Here is a 14631-nt window from a genome sequence, read left to right on the forward strand (position 1 = left end):
CTACCTGCCACTGCTGTCCCCCTGCTTCTCCTTTTTTAAAATTTTTCTTAAGATTTTATTTGTTTATTTGAGAGAGAGCATGAGCAAGGGGAGAGGCAGAGGGAAAAGCAGACCCCCTGCTGAGCAGGGATTCCCGATGCAGGTCTGGATCCCAGGACCCTGGGATCATGACCTGAGCCAAAGGCAGATGCTCAACCACTGAGCCATCTAGGTGCCCCTCCACCTGCTTCTCTTGCCCCAGCAACACATCCTACCTCCTCACCCCTCCTCACGGTCAAGTCTGACCATCTTCTCCTTTCCTTCCCTTTCCTCCTGCCCATCCTCCCAACCTGTTCTTTTGTTCAGATAATGAAAGGGCCAAGATAACAAAAGCCAAAAAGAGTTTTCCCATTGTTAGCACACAACTACATGCTTTTATGTGATAGACACAATTAATCCAGATTCATGTCTTTTTCAGTTACTGTTTTCTATAGAGCGTAAAGAACATGTGACCTCTTCCCCCCCAATGTCCTCCAATGATGAAGAAATATCTTCTGAGTGCTCACTTTGACAGCCCATACACTAAAATCAGAACAATATAGAGAGGAGTATCACGGGCCCTGCATAAAGTTGACACACAAATTCCTGAAGCGTGCCATCTTTTTAAAAAGTCATCAAAATGGACACAAATTAAGGAGAATTATACCATGCTTATGAAAGAAAGACAACAATGTAGGAAAAATGTTAATTCTACCCAAATTCATCTATAAAAACAACCCAAATCTAATAGAAACCTCAAAAGAGTTTTAGCAAACCTAAATAAAAAACTTTAAGAAAGCAAATGGCCAAGAATAGCTAAGAAAATTTTGCAGGTAAAGAATATAGTGGGGGTGGGGGAGAGGAATTGGGTGTGAGAGGGGAGTTTTCACTCCACAACAGCTTAAGACTTCATATGCAGTCAATTATTAAGATGGTGTAATAGTAGCTAGCTCTATTTAACGTGATCCTAAGTGATTTTGATTTTATTTGGGCTCTTCTTATTTTTTTAAGATTTTACTTATTCATTTGACAGAGAGATAGCAAGAGAGCACAAGCACAAGGAGGAGGCAGAGAGAGAGGGAGAAGCAGACTCCCTGCTGAGCAGGGAGCCCAACGTGGGGTTTGATCCCAGGACCTTGGGATCATAACCTGAATAGAAGGCAGATGCTTAACCAACTGAGCCACCCAGACCTGCTCTTTTGATTTTTTACACCAAATATGTACTAGTTTTGTGAAGAAAAATGAGCCAAAAAAGCCCCCAAATGCTTTGAAAAAAGGGAAATAGCTACTAAGATTTTTTTAAAAAATCAGAATGATCTCACATATTTATTTTATATCCTATTCTCTGACCATGTATCTGTACATAGTATACCCTGAATGTGATTTCCCTTACAGCAGTAACAGGTCGCTAGCTCCTGGCTGACGCTGAAAACTATGCTGTAGGACTGGTTACCCAAGATCTCTGAGTTTAGTTTCCACCTGCAAAATGGTGATATCAGTAGCTGCCCAGCTCACCCAGGAGGAATGGCTGTTGGAATTGTACAAGGTCATCTGTGAAAGTGCTTCATGAACAATTGAACACCGTGCAAATGCAAATTGCCATTACTGGTAAGTATTTGAAAATGAGCAGTTACAGATTTTACAACTTTGTGCTTGCTCTTGTTAGTATGATGGCACCACAGGAGTCCTTTGTGCTCAACAGGTAAAGGGAGTTAGCTGGGAAACCCTCATTTATAGCACTGCCCCTCTCCCGTGTCCCATCTCATCACACACCATTGTCCATGTATTCGATGAGGGCCATGTATTGATTGAGGGCCAATAGGCATTAGGGCCCAGAGTCATGATGGTGAAAGCGACATTGTCCTTGTATGCATGCATGAAGCTTATAGATAAACACAGAATCTGCAAACAAGAAAAGAAGCAATTTCAAAACAGGGTGATGAATGCCAGCCGTGAGGTGGTAAGTCTGGGGGGCCATAAGCTCTTGTGGGGCCCCCGCCAGGGTTCTGATGGTCCCAGATGGCTCTTTAGTGGTGGAATAGTTAACATGATGAGAAGGGTGAGGAGCTGGGGAGGAGGCCTGAAGATGGGGCACAGAGGAAGGAAAGCATGTCCCAGAAACAGGGTAGGACATTTGAACTGCCCCCAGGGGCAAGAAAAAAAATAATGGGACTACTTTGGGGTTAAAAAAAATACCCTAGATCATTTTGAAAATCTCCTTCCTAATGTTGCCTAGCCCTGGCTCAGTGTGGGCTCAGCATCATGTGGTTTTGTGATGAGTTTTAGGATGACCCCCTCCTCTGCTTCAAGCTGCCTGACCACTCCCTTGCTGGCCTTACCCCCCCTCACTGCCTGGACTTTCCTTTTGAAAAGATAGCACTCTGAAGAGGTGGAAAGAGGCTTTTCTCTTTTGAAGCAGCAGCATTATTAACAGAGAAAGAAAAGTCTCCCATGAGCTAGAGCAAAATCCTGCAGATTGGTTTATGAATCAATGTAGCTTAGGCTAAAGCAACCTAATTTCCTGAAAGCCACTCCATGGCTTTAGGCTTCCAGAGGGGCGGAAAGCTTGTATGATATTTACTTTTAGTTAAAATTAAATGGAAATGGCAAAAATACCCAAAGCAAAACAAAAAACCCCAAAACAAAAACCCCGAAGAAGAATTCTTCTGGAAGGTCGTATCATTAAAGAAAAAAAAATTAAAGCCTGCAAAGCAATGGGGGAAAAACCATATATATTGCGTTAAAGGAATTTTGGCAGAACACATATCAAGGTATTAAATTATTAACTATTTCTGAGTAATTGGGCTTCATGTGACTTTTATATATTTTTTATTGTGAAATACAACACATTTGGGAAAGCGCATGATATATAAAAGTTTCATTTAATAAACTCTTGTAAAGTGAACACTCACATAACTGCTATCCAAGTTAAGAAGTAGAACATGGCCAGGGTGTCTGGGTGGCTCAGTCTGTTAAGTGCCTGACTTCTGCTCAGGTCACAATCTTGGGGTCCTGGAATCGAGCCTGGCATCAGCCCACAGCATGGGCCCGGTATAGCGTCTGCTTCTCCCCCTCCCTTTGACTCTCCACCTCTGCTCCTGCTCCCTCTCTCTCCCCCTCTCATAAATGAACAAAATCTTTTTAAAAAATCAACCAAAAACCAAACAAACCATGACTTGGAAACCCTCTACCCATCTCTTTCCAATCTCAACCCACCCTCTCGCCAAGAGGTCACCGTTGCCCTTACATTTATGATAATCCTTTTTGTCTTTAATTTTACTGCCTAAGTCTATGTCACTAAACACTATAAATGCTATAAAGTTATATTACTATATCTTTTACTGTTTTTTTGAACTTTGAGTAAATGAAAGCACACATTTTTTCTTTCCTGTGGCTTCTATCAACATTAGATTTCTCAGTTTCATCCCTGTTGCTGAGGGTACTATGGTTCATCAATTTTCAATGCTGTTTGATATTCTAAGGTTGGATATACACATTTTCTTTGTCCACTCTACTGTCAATGGACAGTTTGGCTTGTTTCCAGTTTAGAGCTGTCATGAATAGAGAGTTGCTATTCTTCTGGAGTTCACATGCACATATTACTACTGGGTGTATACCTAAGGGTAGAAATCTGGGTCACTGGATATGCATATCCTTAACTTTTGTGGATAATGCCAGTTATCCAAGAACAGCCATAGCAGCTGATGTTCCCTGTAGCAGTGTATGAGAGTTCCTGTTGCCCTACCCTGGAGTTTTTTATGTAATTTTTTCCTTCAGCTTATCTGAATTTTCCATTTTTCCTCTATAATACATATCTATATACCTTTAATTAGATGAAATGGTTTAATTAGGCAAAGTGCTATTCTAATATTTCTTAACATTACCTTTCCCAATGGGAATATTATTTTTAAAATCTTAAATAGAAGTAAATCGCTTGGAGAAAAAGCACACAGATCACAACTATGTGGCTTAATGAATTGTCACAGAGTGAACATACCTCTATCTACCACCCAGGTCAAGGGAGAGACCTTTCTAGCACCCCTGAAGCCATCTTCAGGCCTCCTTCTGATCACACTCCTTCTCATCAAAGGTAAACCATCATGCTTAGTTCCAAAACAACAGATGAGTTTCGTGTGTTTTTGAATGTTATACAAATGGAACTATCCAGTATACATTATTTTGTGCCTAGCTTCATTTTTATTTTCTGTTAATGTGAGATTCATCCATGTTGGGATGTGTAATAGTAACTTGCTCATTTCTTCTCCTTTTCTTGACAGAAGACAGAGATACTGACTAAAGGAGCTGAACTGCTCAACACGTTTTCAACTCATGGAATATATTACTGACTAGAGCCATACTTGCATTAGAGCATTTTTGGTCATTTGTATTTTTGTTGTTTTCACACAAATAATAAGCTTTGGGGTTTGAAAAACTATAGGGAGAATGAGTGGGATACTTGTGACCTGCCCTCTGGTTTCTGCAGTAATGACTTCTCTTAGAATCATCTTTTCATGAGAATGGATGTTTTCTCTCCCTTCTAGTCCACCTAAAATTCAAAACAGTATCACATCCCCAGGCTGCACACTTTTATGTAAAATAGAGCTGTCACAGGATTTTACTGGAAAGTTGATTTATTTCCGAGAATCATGAGAATCCAAGGATGAAACTGGCATGTGGCCACAGGGAGAGCCCTTGACCTAGAAGCAGGGACAACTTCAAAGCTGTGTTGGTACATAATGGAACACGGCACTTTTAGCATGAATTGTAGCCTCAAAACTTTCTAGGGGAAAAAAAAACCCTAAACCAGTCCTCCAAAAGGAAAGGTAAAATCAATATATATATATATATTTTTTAAAATTTTTATTTATTTATTTATTTTACTCTTTCACATAAGAATGCTAAATCCTTCTAGAAAAACAATTGCTTAAATCTAGCTTCCAGGATTTTTTTTTCTTTTTTTCTTTTTCTTTTTCTTTTCTTTCTTCTTCTTCTTCTTCTTTTTTTTAAGAACAAAGTGTCAGCTGAGCTTGAACTCTTAAAACAGAATCTTGATATCAATGTATTTTTTTAAAGCAGCCAAATAAGCTCTCTGATGGTAACTCTGTGAATTATTGTGTGGGAATGAGTAGTAAACATAATTTTTCTTCTTCATTTTTTCTTTAGGCCTTGAGATATAATTATTAAAGCTTAAAATCTCCCTAGTGATATTAGCTAGATAATCAAATTTAGATCACAGGAATGAAACCACCTAAAATGTGCCTTCATCACTGTTCTCCTCAACATAATTCACTCAAGATAATTCTGCTCCTGCACCCCCAAAATCTGTTGGTAGACCATGGACCTAGCCGGTAAATTCAGCATGAATACTCAAAATGATCAAATTGATTCTCAAAGCAAAGAATGCCATGTTAAAACACAACAAAGTAAAAAATTTTTCCCACCACAAGAATAAAACATAGCTGAAATCATGTGCGAAGCAACATGTCAAAAATACTGAATAGAATTGCAAAATTTAGGAGACGTCATTGCTAATCTAGCTATTGAAGAGTTTACTGATTAACTTTCTTAAAAAAAAAAAAGGAAAGGATAACATGTCTTAAGTAGCTATTAAGAATCGTTTTTATTAATGAATTGCTTATGTACCCATTGGAAAAAATACCTATGAACGTATAAGTCATTTTTAATAAGGATACAGTTAATTTTGTAGAGATTTAAACTATGTGAAACCAAGATTTCATTAAATTGAACAGTGCTAAAGTGCTTTTTATCCTTTATCACTGAGGAGATAAAAAAATCCCCTCTCCTACCCTCTCCCCTCCCCCACCTTCCACCCCTTTCCTCAAAGGAGGCTAGGAGAAACTCTTAGACCAGGAAGACACTGGGTGGAAAGTTATTGTTCTCTTTTGCCAATGCTTTTTAATCCCTATCTACCAATCTTCCCTGCTATTTCATAAAAAGAGGATCCCAGCTGTGCCAAATCGTGTGATAGCTATATAATCTCGACACAATCCACAGGGGTTTAGGACAGAAATTAACAAATATATTTCAGTTTGAAACTTTACCTAGAAAGAATATCAACTAGTTTCCCAAACATTCGTAGGCCAGAGATCCCATCATCTTGCTTTTTTAAAGACCCGAGAGTGAGGATTACCATGAGAAAGGCCTTTTTTAGAATTGGATTTTGCTTGTCACAGAAATGTCCACCTTCTGTGGGTGCTCAAGTAGAACAAGGATTGAACTGAGAAATAGATATCTCAGGTTCCAGTACTGAATTTGCCACCAACTAGTTGTATAATCTTTGCCAATTTCCTGCAATTCTTTGGCCCAGATTCCTGTCTATAAAATGAAAAAATTGAACTAGATTCTGTAAGTATCCTTCCAGTTCTAATAATATGGTATTGTATAAGTTATATTTCTAGACTATGATTAAGTAATAGACCAGTTTCTCCTCATTATTCCACAGCCAGTTGGGTTCATCAAAACTTTTTCGCTCTTGGAGACACACTGAGAGACAAGTGTTGGGATTGGAAACCCAACTCATTGCTGGTACCCGTCTGGGGTCACTTCTCAGATGCACGGTCAACTGCATGTGCATCTCATCTCTGTAGGTTCCTTTTAGAGCAATCCATTATCATAACTGGTCCTTTTCTGGGCATTGGAATCCCCATGATGTTCTATGGGAACACAATAATATTGAAGTGAAAATTAAGGCTAGGTGTGGAACTCTGGGCTGACATATATGTTTGGGTGGCTCCCTGGAGGACTGAGGATCTGTAGATCAAAGTGTCTCACTCCTTCTAGCCTTGGAGAGCTATCATCGGGGTAGCGCCAACATTTAATAATTGTAACTAGAGCTCGGAGGACAATTTGAAATAGTAAGTTTTACAGCATCATCCGTGAGACCTAACATGGGAGAGAATTTTCCCGCACTCGGAATGAGAGCGGATGCCGCCATGAGTTGCTGCAAATGGGGAGCAAATCCACTCCATCCTACTAGGAGCCCTTCCTGTTTTGTCAGCCAGCATGGTTTCCTAAATCTCAGATTGCAACAGAACTGTTCTGCAATTCCATGGCTAGCTATTTCGGGAGCCTAACACAGCAGGACAAATGTGCACAAGTCCACACAGTATGACAGAAGAATTAAAAATGTATTTACCATCTGTTGGTAGTTTCCTTGCGGGGCTTTTTTCTTTTTCTCTACTGCAGCCACAAATTGGGTCTTCTTACTTCCTTCCATGCTCAGAGAGCAGAGTTCTCTCTTCACATCATTGGAAACGCAGGGCTTTTTTTTTTTTTCCTTCTCCCCCTCTTTCAAATTCCCCCAGAGTGCTCACTCTGGGATGATTTCAGGTTCTCGGATCATTTCCTTCACATATAAAGTGGAATGAGTCTGTGAAGAGGTTGTAGCGTCTTGCACATTTTTTATGGCCAGGTTACTTTCAGATCCTACACTTGAGCTTTGGGCACAGAGTACTCTAGGAAGCTCCAGGGGGAAACAAGAGAAGTCAAGCACAGGCTAAGTGAAAGGAAGTTAAGTCTTTAAACGAAGCTTGGAAATTCATATTAGCCCTTTACAGTCTACTTAATCCTTATCATGATGGGACATGCCAGATGGGAGGCAAAATTTCTAATAGGAAAGGGTCTGAGGGATGTGAGCCTGGACTTCAAGTGAAAGCCATTTGCAACCATGTGATAGATAGTATACATAAAACTCATAAGCTGGAGTACAGCTTTGCTAGTTGAGAAAAAGTAGAGCTTTGTCAATTAATTAGGTTGACTTGAAGCCTTTTGGTTGATGTAGGAATGCTCAGTTCTCAACAAAACTCACTAGCTTGAATTTCTGAGATATACACATTTGCTCCAAAGAAAAATCTAATAAACAGAGGTTGGTATTAAAAGTGTTGCCTTAGCCAAAATATTGCTATGTGGTGTTATGACTCTGACTGACCTATTTCACTCAGGTAATGATTTGTTAACCATTCTCAGGCTGCAGGGTGGATAACTTCACCTGGAAATCAGTCCTGGGTGACCTGGGATACTGGGTAGGACCTTTAAACTCTAAGCCTCAGCTTAATCACCTGAGAAAGGGGATCATGATCTTTACCTCAGTGTATTCTTGTGGGATTAGAGGAGACAAAATTTACAAAATTCTTATCAGGTTGCCTGGCATAGAATAAGTGCTAGATAAATGGTAGCTTTGATTATGATTATTAGAAACTGTAGCTATGCTACTATTTTTATCAAAACTTGCTGTTCAGGTTCATACATTCTCTTCAATAATGTTTTTGAATTTTTAAAAAATATTTTATTTATTTATTCATGAGAGAGAGACACACACAGAGAGAGGCAGAGACACAGGCAGAGGGAGAAGCAGGCTCCCTGCGGGGACCCTGATGCAGGACTCGATCTCAGGATCCCAGGATCACGACCCGAGTCAAAGGCAGACCTCAACCACTGAGCCGCCCAGGCACCCTGCTTCTCAATTTTGTGTTTTAAAAGTTCTTCATGAATCTAAGCCTGATTGGGAAATTCAGCTCATTCTGACTCAGCTTTATTGGTTATACCAGATGTAGTTAAGCGCAAGATCAAGTAAATAGAATATTACCATGTGTTGGACAAGATGCATTTGATTTGGATTAGCTTCTCATGAGATAATTTTTGTGTTGGGCCTTATAAGGCTTTGTACATAGTAGGTCTTGAAAAATATTGATTCACTAATTCATTTATCGGTCAGTGCATCTTTAATGGGTATCTATCATGTGCCAGGGACTGTTCTAGGCACTTGGGGTTTATCGGTGAATAAGGCGGACAAAAATCCCTGCCCTCCTGACAATAAACAAACAAACAAACAAAAAGGAAATGACATTATGTTTTGTTTTTCTTTTCTTAAAGATCTTATTTATTTGTTCATGAGAGACACACACGGAGAGGCAGAGACATAGGCAAGGGGAGAAGCAGGCTCCCTGCGGGGAACCTGATGCAGGACTCGATCCAGGACCCTGAGATCACAACCTGAGCTGAAGGCAGAGGCTCAACCATTGAGCCACCCAGGTGCCTCGACACAGAATGTTTTAAGGTAATGCATTTATGGAATAATAGAGCATGGCAAGGTGGATCAGGAAAGTCAGAGGGTATAATTTTAAATAGTCACATTAGGCTTCTTGGAGAGGTTGTGTCTTTTAGAAAAAAAAAAAAAAAAGACTGAAGAAGGTAAAGGAGTGAACTGTGGATTTTCAAGGAAAAGCATTCCAAGCAGAGGGACCAGCAAGTAGAAAGGCCCTGAGGCAAGAGAGTGCCTGGCTTGTTTGAGGACCAGCAAACACGACAGTGAGGCAGGAGCCCTGGGAGCAAAGAGAGGGAGTGATAGAATATGGGATCTGAAAGATTGAGGGCGTCCTGATTGCGTGGGGCTTTGTGGGCCACGAGAGGACTTTGACTTTGGCTCCAAGGGGAGTAGAGCCATTGGATGCTTCTGAGCAGAGTTGTGGCATCACCTGATGCAGTCAGCTGTGGTGCAGGGTGGTAATGGTAGAAGCAGAAGGACAATTTAGAAGACTGGTATAATCATCCTAATGAAGGGTGGTAGTGCTTTAGTTTCAATGATAGCAGTCCAGGTGGTGGAAAATGGTTAGATTTTGGATATATTTTGAAGGTAGAGTCAGTTGGATTTGGGGGGCAGATTGGATGTGGGCAATGTAAGAAAGAGAGGAGTCAAGATACTTTTTGACCCAAACAGTTGACCCAAGATAGTTTTTGACCCAAACAGTTAGAACAATGGAGTTAACCACTTACTGAGGTTTATATGCAAGAACTGTAGTATACAGCCCATGGTGAGTCTGAGAATAGATACCTCGGGATTCTGGGTTGAGTGTAAATCAGAAAGACTGAGGTTTGCATAAGCACTTTTATAACACTCAAATGAACAGTTAAAAAAAGAAAAAAACAACAAGCAGCAGTGCTTTGGTTGTATTTACTTAATGCCAAACAATTAACTTGGCTTTTTAGCCTTTTTCTTCACCCTATTCCACACTGAAATACCACTTCTGAAGAGGGATGCTGCTGGTACATTCTGGAGTCTGGCAGAGGGAGCTGAGGACTTTTGAGCTGAGGCCCAGCAGGGAGTACCTCAGACCTCTGAGGCCTCCCTCTGCGCCTGGTGCCAAAAGCCAGCCTTCTCTGGCATAATGGGGAGGTGGTTCTGGAACTCTCTTGACAACTGTCCTATTCCATTGGACCTTTCGTGTATTGGTACTGTCATAAATAAAAGACCAACCACACATCCTGAACTGATTACTTCGGTGTATCTATAGAGGAAAGAGATCAGACCATATAGGTAAATAAAGAGCAAAAAAGAATAATGCAACAGATCTGGGGTCACGGATCTATAAAGGGGGCATATCAGTTTCTCGGGGCTGTTGTAAAAATAACCACAAACTGGGTGGCTTGAAACAAGAGAAATTTATTCTTTTACGGTTCTAGAAGCTAGATGTCTAAACTCAAGGTGTCAGCAGGGCCGTGTTCCCCCTGGGGCTCTCGGGAAGATTCTTTTCTCGCCTCTTCTAGCTTCCTGTGGTCACTGGCAATTCATGCCTTTCCTTGGCTTATGTAGTATGATACCCATCTCTGCCTCTGTCTTGGCTTGGCCTTCTTCTCTACCTCTACTCTGGGTCTCTGTGTCCCTCCTCTTCTTCTTAAGAGGACAGCAGTCATATTGGATCTAGAGACCACCCTAACCCAGGAAGATCTCATTTTAACTAGTTACATCTGCAATGACCCTATTTGCAAATAAAGTCCCCAACTCGCAGTTATTGGGGTTAGGACTTCAGCACATCTTTGGTGGGGACACCATTCAATCTACGACAGAGGGCAATGGGAACTCACATGAAGAAATGACCCTTGGGGCAGGTCACGTAGTAGAATAATGAACAAAAGGGAAGCAGTTGCACGCTGAAATCATCAGCAGAGGTCAGATGGTTCGGGGAGTAACAGGAAGTGTTCCGATAAGAGACGCTCTCACTTAGGATACTCTTTCCATCTGTGCTTATGGCCCTGATTTTTTTTTTTTTCTGTCAGAGCTTTAAAAAAATATTGTATAAATAAAAAGAATAAGAAAATAGCACTTCTCTGACTCACACATTGGGCAGAGCACAGACTCTTGTGATAATCAGGAAAGACTTCACAGAAGTGTTGATGCTTGAGCAAGATCTCAGAGTATGAAGATGAGGCGCCATGCAAGGAAGGGGTGCCGGGAGGAGCCAGGGCTTCCCATACGGGCAGAGAAGCACATGCAGAAGTGCAATGGTAATTTTGGTCATTAAACTACCTCCCTAAGCAGGGTGAAAAGCCTTTAAAGGCAAGGCTGATATTGTCTGCTCCATCTGCATTACTCAGAAACAGTTTTAAAAAACGAAGAGGGAAGTGTTTCTGGTTTTAATAAATGCACAAATGAACACCCGATAACCTGGAAGAACACTAGAAGCCTATAGAGGGAGGAGTTAATTGCTGGACACACTTGCCAAAGCACAAATATGGAAACCCCACCCTCAGCCAGATCTGGAGAAATCAAAGGGCTGAATGTGGTATAAATTCCTCTGCCCTGATTGCATAAGGAGCACCGCCAGCATTTTTCCTCTGATATATTCCTTTCTGCATAAAGGACTGAGCTGGGTTCTGAAAAACCTGATGGTGAACTGAGATAGGCAATTCTGAATCACCACCACGATCTAGGAAAACGAACTCCTCACGGATCTCTCCAGATAAGCACCCGAGCTTGTTGCCTCTGACATCTGCATCAGGATCTGGCCAGGATTCGTTCATAGAACGACTCCCCCTTTTTGGCATAAGACCGTACAGGATGCCAGTAAAGTTCACACTGGGTCATCGAAGTCTCTCTAAACGCACGATGATTCACTGCTGGGGGTGGGGGAGAGAGGCCAGTGAGGGGGAAGGAAGTGCTGAGCCGAGAGGCGGAGCGATGTAATTATGAAATTGACTGCAGAGCAAAGCTCGCTCGGGAGTGACGGGGTCACATGTTCTTACTCTTGGTGTTTAGGCTACAACTTTTAAACCAGGGGGAGGGGTGGGGGCTGGGAAACAAGATCACACACAACGTGATTGGCTTTGGGAGGATGCTTCGGAAGCCTGGGCATATTTATGAGAATCACAACGTATTAATTTCTCTTTAGATCTGACAAAGGAAACAAGCTCTCTGGTGACAGTACGGTTAGCAGAATAAAAATCTGGCTGTAGTGCTAGGAGTGAACAATTTGTCTTCTTCTACTTGATTTACTCGCACTCTGGCTGACAGGGTCTTCCATTCTGTGCATTCGTTTTGTACTTAAAAAGGGATTGTTTGTAATTTACAGTTTAAGTCTGAGTGCTATTATTCTGCTCTGTCAGAAAGCATCTGTGGCAGTAGCTTTTGTCCCCGTGTCTGTGCCACAGACACCAAGCAAATCTGCATGTTCAGGCGCCAGTCTTGAGACCTCCCCCAAGTCTGCCAGCAGTGAAAGTCGCAAGGGCCCTGGCAGCAAGGGATGCTTTCTGCAGATCACAGACAGCCCTCCCTGAAATCCCCACTCGGCCAGTGTCCTCCGTGAACCCCAGTTATTTAGGTCAAAAAAGCAAAGTTTGCCAATGCATTTTTCTCTAACCCTGACTTTTGGGGTGGGGGTAAACTTGGTAAATTCCTCATCAACTAATTTTCTTAACCACTCCCCACCCCTTTTCATTTGGGTCAGCTTCTCCTGGCCGATATTGGCTCAAGAGAAATAAAGTAAGTGAGAGAGCTTATAGCTATGTATCTTAATGTCATGGTGCTGGAATAACAAAGAACTCCCATGATTTGATGTTTATTTTCTTAGCCTGCTGCTGCCTCTGATCTTATTTTGAAGGCACCATAAGGTTAACATGTACAACCCGTTAATTGCCACTACCGTTAAGTTCAAACAGTGGTGGCTCTGGGCTTTGATTTTAATTTGGAAAATGTATTTCTTTTGAGGAAACAAAATGCCAAGTTGCTAATGAAATGCCTTTAATAGATTTCCAAATGCTCCCAGCCAATAGCTAGCAAAGTTCAACTCATTCTGAACCTCAAAATGTTTGTTTTCTTCTCATGTTACAAGAGCTATGTTCTTTAGATGATGAAGACGGTAAATTCTGATACTTCATAGTTCACTGCACTACATTCAGTCTTGGTCACAGTTACACTGATGGAAATTTATCTAGGTTTTGCTTGCAGAATAAATCATAATGGCTGAAAGTCATCTCATTTCCTTTTGACACACCCCATTGTACTGCACATATTAGAAAGTGTTTTGTAAAACACAGATTTCCTTTTGATGGCCTTGATTTGTTTTCTAGTTAAGCGGCGATTATATAATTTTCATTATCAATGCTCGTCTGTCACTAGAAGGTATCAACTCCAAACCATTTAGCTGCAAGCAGCAAAACCAGCTGTAACTCTAGAATGCTTGCACTTTCTAAAACAGAGTGTAAGTTTTCTAACAGCTTCCCAGGGTGGCAAAGTACCTGAGAATCTCTCAAAAAAGACCTAGTTACAGATGAGCCTAAGAAATTTTTGCTTTGCAGGCCCATACTAGTTCCACCGGTGAGATTTCGGCTCACTCTCAGGGGTCGTTTTAACCAGGGATAAGGTCCGGGTTATATTATAGAGTGCAAAGGAGAAACCTCTAGAAGGTAGAAAATAATTAAGTTATCTACTACACTCCTACAGAGAGCCATGCCAGGATCCGCATCTCCAATTGCGGGTTGTTAGAACTGATTTCTGTATCTCTCCAGCCCCGTTATCTCTACCAGTGTTGTCCATTGGAAATACAACCCACAGCCCTTCCGCATGCGTAATTTAAAATTTTATAGTAACCACATTAAGAAGTGAAAGGAAACATGTAAAGTTAATGTGAACAATAATACATTTTACGTAATCTGGGGGGAATATTTTCATTTCAACATTTTATCAATATGAAAGTATTGAGGGATAAGTATGTGTAGTTATGTATGTACATGGATGTACTAAGTTTTTAAAACCCAAGGTATATTTTAGATTTACAACATATGTCAGCTTGAACTAACCACAGTTCAAGTGCTGAATAGCCTCATTGGACAGTGCCCACCTCTCCTAGAGCACTCGTTTTGATTCCTAATTGTAGACAGAATCCTATTTAAAATTGCCCAAAGTGTGTACTGTTAAATCCTAAACTGTTGGTAGACTACAGTGACTTTAATTTCACTCCTGACTATTGGTGATGTCATTTTCATTGCCCAAAAGCCAGTCTTGTTACAGTTTGGTGGAGGGTCAAAAAAGATGATTCAGGATTTTTAAGAGTCTCTGCTATGCATAGAGCCCAGTGACTTTAGTTTGGGTGTGGTGAGCTGACCTCAGAGTCTATTATGTGAGCAATCTGCCCTTTTGTTTTGTATTTTATTTTACTTTTCTGGCCTCCCCAGCTTTATTTGGGAGCGCAAGCTAAGGAAGGTCTATTTGTTTTGCCACTACGCTCTGATTTGCTCAGATTTTAAAATGACACATGTAGGATAACACCCTTCCTATAATAGCACGGTTAAAGGTCTGTCAGTGTTTCCATTAAAAATTCG

At 41.0% G+C, this 14631-nt stretch overlaps 1 non-coding gene across 1 annotated transcript; it reads left to right on the forward strand.

The window, feature by feature from the left end:
- Window positions 1–537: 537 nt before the first annotated feature.
- Window positions 538–644, forward strand: LOC112920568 (U6 spliceosomal RNA). Its single transcript, XR_003235092.1, has one exon. It is a non-coding gene; the product is annotated as a U6 spliceosomal RNA (small nuclear RNA).
- Window positions 645–14631: the final 13987 nt, after the last annotated feature.

Source organism: Vulpes vulpes, chromosome 12 (assembly GCF_048418805.1).
Source record: "Vulpes vulpes isolate BD-2025 chromosome 12, VulVul3, whole genome shotgun sequence".
Classification (NCBI taxonomy): domain Eukaryota; kingdom Metazoa; phylum Chordata; class Mammalia; order Carnivora; family Canidae; genus Vulpes; species Vulpes vulpes.